Below are 5,000 nucleotides of genomic sequence, written 5' to 3' on the forward strand. Positions count from 1 at the left end.
GAACCCTGACCAGCTCGGAGGCAAACACACACACACACACACACACACACACACACACACACACACACACACACACACACACACACACACACACACACACACACACACACACACAGACACAGACACAGACACAGACACAGACACAGACACAGACAAACACACACACACACACACACACACACACACACACACACACACACACACACACACACACACACACACACACACACACACACACACACACACACACACACACACACACACATACACACACAATCACTGAGAAACACATCACATGGAAGTGAAAATGACCAGATCGGAGGTACACACACACCCAAACACACACACACATATACACACACAGAAAGACACACACACACAGACACACACACACACAAACACACACTCTCTCTCACTCACTCACTCACTCACTCACTCAGAGACACATCACATGGAAGATACAATTCTTGAGAAATAGGCAAAAAGTCACGCCCCTTTGAGCCAGGCCAAATAGACCTGCCCTGACTGAAGACAATAGGAGAATGCTGGGTGCTGGCCGACCATTAGGGGCAGTTTGGGGTTTGACGTACGACTTAGGATGAAGGGCTGAGGGAAGAGCTGAGAGTCTGAGTATTACAAAAACAAAACAGTAAAAAAACGGCAACAACAAATAAAGCCAGAAGAGAAGCGCCAGCGTGCTTCATAGACCAGATAATGTTTATATTTACACCTCACTGTGCTTCACCCAACATGATGCCTGTACACAGCCAGTGTTTAGAGTTGGCGTATCTTTAGAGACAATCAATAACACAGTCACGCACACACACACACAGATGCACACACAAGTATGCCCGCACAAATGAAGTGCCCGCACACACGCAGGCATGCATGCGCCCAGGGTCACTCACACACTGCTCTGCTGTAGCCTCAGATGAACCCCGGTGATAGTAGCTGAAGGGAGAGGAAATATTGATCCTTGATTCTAAATCAGAGGCACTGTCCATCTCTGATTACCTTCTGTGCTCTCACTCTTTCTCCTTCTTCTATACTCCCTCTCTTGTCTTCTTTCTTCATCCCTCCTGCTGTCTCTCCCTTCCGCTCCCCTCGTCTTCAGAGTATCAGTGTCATGGTGCCTTGCCTTGCCCTTCCATGGCAGCCTTCCCTCTCCTCTCCTCCTTATCATCTCTCCCCTCCTCTCCTCTCTGCCTTTCCTTATCATCTCTCCCCTCCTCCCCTCTCCTCCTCTCCTTCTCATCTCTCCCCCCCTCCTCTGATCTCACACACACACACAGAAACACACTGACACCCACACACACTTCCAAGTCAAAGTGCATGTCGATAGCTCTGGCCTTCCTTCAGTAATGAAGAGCTCTCTGTTTCACACACTGTGCCCTCTGCTTGGTGTACGCTATGGTACATAAGGGCACATGGGCTGTGACAGGAATCCCTCTTGGTTCTATACATACAGATGTATATGCACCATCTCTGCACGTCCCTGTTCCTGCCCGCTTGTCTTCCGTGTTGACGTGCACGCTGCACGTCAAAAAACCACACAAACTGCTCAGATCCCCTCTCACATGTGCTGATGTCATTGACACATAAGGCATCTGCTGCAGCTCTGATGGGATATGAACAGGAAACCGCTTGAGTTAGCACTTTCTCGTCCTATATCTTGCTCCCTCTCTCCCTCTCTTATCTCCCTCTCTGTCTGTCTCTCTCTCTCATCTCTCCCTATTTGTCTCTCTCTGTCTCTGTCTCTCGCTCATCTCTCCCTCTCTTTGTCTCTCTCCCAATGTAACTCACAAATAAAGCAGTGTGTCAATGCTAATCTCATCATCATATCTGAGTCTGGTAAAAATGAGTAATATAACTAACAAAGGGGCCGGAGAACTTAAGAATGGTGCACTATACACCAGCCTTCATTCCTCCTGCTCCTTTGTTAGTCCTTTGTGAGTATATACACATATATAAGTGGCCGAAATGTATGATTAAAAAGGCTTACAGACTCTCTCTCTCTCTCTCTCTCTCTCTCTCTCTCTCTCTCTCTCTCTCTCTCTGCCTCCTGTGCTTAATCAACACCTTCCTGCACATGTGTGATTAACAGTATTAGAGACCTACTTTCTCCCCGTCACACAGACGGAGGCACACTTCCAGTTGGAAGAACCCTTCTCCTGTGTGTGTGTGAGTGTGTGAATGTGTTGCTTAAATGTATCTGTGTATCCATTGTATGCATACGCCAAAGTCGGTACGTGCTTAATGTTTGTGTGGTATTTTGGAAGGGTCTGTGTGCCTGTGCAAGTGTGTGTGTATGTGTGTGTCTGCTTGCTTGCTTGCTTGCTTGCTTGCTTGCTTGCTTGCTTGCGTGCTTGCGTGCGTGCGTGCGTGCGTGCGTGCGTGCGTGCGTGCGTGCGTGCGTGCGTGCGTGCGTGCGTGCGTGCGTGTGTGCGTGTGTGTGTGTGTGATTGTATGTGTGTGTGTGTGTGTGTGTGTGTGTGTGTGTGTGTGTGTGTGTGTGTGTGTGTGTGGGTGTGTGTGTGTGTGTGTTTGTTTGCACGCATGCTCGCATACATGGGCACACCAGCCATGAGCATCTCCCCTCTATAATTACTCACACCAGGACAGCAGAGTTATTCCTGCTCAGGAGAATAAAGGATGATACAGAGAGAAGAAGAAGGGACTCAGCAGAGCTCAGGAACAGTCGAGGCCACGGATCACTTTCCCAAACCTCTGTCTGCTCTTAATTGTCTTTCTAACATCTCTAAATGGAGGATGTTCACAAACATGGATGACGCCTAAACAGCCAATGCAGTCCGCATTGGCAGCCAGCTGGTGATTGGTCGATGGGAGTACCCCCCCATGCATCTGGGTGGACACCACGTGTAACATGTGATGCCACAAAAGGCTAGATTTGTAAATGGCTTGTAAAGACTCATAGCTTAGCTTTGTTAATCCAGGGTACAGCGTACTTCATTGAAAGCATGTATACAACATATTATTTTATTATTGCTCTTAATATATTCCCGTTCTGTTGGTGTTTCTTCCTTCTACTTTCACGCTGTTGTTGATCAGCCTCTTCCTACCAGTCTGACCTGACTCCGCCACATAATGGGCTGCAATGTAACAACGAATAAAGTCACAACTGTCTGTTTCCCTTCCTGTACACCGAATATAAACATGCATCTAGGGTACTCGATGCGTTACATCACCACTCAAGTGTATACTTGTGCGAGCAGTGGGCTGCAGTGGGGAGGTAAACAATGCTTAAGAGAGTCAGAAGTCATGCTATTTAAAACCATTCAGGGGCTGGATGGTGGCTGGCGGATTGCTGGTTCCCTCCCAGCAGGGAGCCTGGCTGGTGGGCTGCAGAGTGCTGCTGCAGTGCCAAGGAGGCCTTCACTCCGACACTGCTTTTCAGCAGCTAATTGGAGATGCAGTTGGTTGCTACTGTGAAGATTATGTGTGTGTTTGTGTGTGTTTGTATTTGTATGCGAGTGTGTGTGTGTGTGTGTGTGTGTGTGTGTGTGTGTGTGTGTGTGTGTGTGTGTGTGTGTGTGTGTGTGTGTGTGTGTGTGTGTGTGTGTGTGTGTGTGTGTGTGTGTGTGTGAGAGTGTGTGTGTGTGTGTGTGTGTGTGTGTGTGTGTGTGTGTGTGTGTGATTGTGCAGCTTTATGTGTGTTAATGTATGTGTGTGTGTGTGTGTGTGTCTGTGTGTGTGTACGTTGGCGTATTTATCTAGGAGTTTGTGTGTGTGTGTGGCATTATAAAATTTTATAATATACAACCACCGTTTTAATTAGTGGTGTGTTCATAATTTAAGTTAAGTTAAATGACATGATTGCTCATAAATCTGCCTCCATAACTTGGTCCTGACTGAAGGACAGGCTGTAACACCCTGAAGAGAAGTCGTGATCATTCATTCTATGCAGCTCAATTTCTTCCGAAGGCCTCATGTACTGACCTGTTTTATATAAAAGAAATGTCAGTTGGGAAGTTCATGCGTTCTAAAGTAATAATAGCAACATTTTGAAAATAAGCTATATTTAGCAGTCCGAGCAGCCAACTGAGTGAGAAAACAGTCTATCCCTGAGATGTACACAATAGGCTTTACAACATCACCGAGCACCAAGTTTGTGTGCGTGTGTGTGTGTGTGTGTGTGTGTGTGTGTGTGTGTGTGTGTGTGTGTGTGTGTGTGTGTGTGTGTGTGTGTGTGTGTGTGTGTGTGTGTGTGTGTGTGTGTGTATGTGTGTGTGTTTGTATGTGTGTGTGTGTGTGTGCATGTGTGGATGTCTGCGTGTGCGTATATTTGTGTGATGTGCATTTGTGTATTTGTGAGTGTGCGTTTGTGTGTGTCTGTGTGTTTGCAAGTGTCTGCCTTTGTGTGTGTGTGTGTGTGTGTGTGTGTGGCTGTGTATATGTATGTGCCTGTGTATGTGTGTGTGTGTGTGTGTGTGTGTGTGTGTGTGTGTGTGTGTGTGTGTGTGTGTGTGTGTGTGTGTGTGTGTGTGTGTGTGTGTGTGTGTGTCTGTGTGTATAGGAAGATATACAGTGTAGCCAAGTTGGACATTTTTCAGCAAAGAAGAGATAACCCATGTAGCTTTTCTTCCATTGCTGATGCATTTATCTTGAACACAATTTTAATTCAGAACGGGCCCAAAGAAAAAAGCGCAATCTAGAAAACAGGTTTGTGTTGAAATCCTTTTTTTTTGTTCATTATTTCAGCTTTCATAATACCACATTTCCGGACGGATTTTGTCATATTTCACAATCCATGATGTTGTATTATTGTTTTTAGAGTGAACCAGGTGTGCTTCGATGAAAGGATTTGTGTCTGTGTGGTGTTTGTGTGTGTGTGCGTGTGCGTGTGCGTGTGTGTGTATATATATATATATCTCACTCTCTTCAATGCCCTCTCTCTCTGTCTCACCCCCTCTCTGTCTCACCCCACTCTGGCTATTTCTCTTTCTTATGTCCCCCCCCCCCCAACTGCTGGCCCCCCAGCT

This window comes from Gadus chalcogrammus, chromosome 13, assembly GCF_026213295.1.
Source record: "Gadus chalcogrammus isolate NIFS_2021 chromosome 13, NIFS_Gcha_1.0, whole genome shotgun sequence".
NCBI lineage: Eukaryota > Metazoa > Chordata > Actinopteri > Gadiformes > Gadidae > Gadus > Gadus chalcogrammus.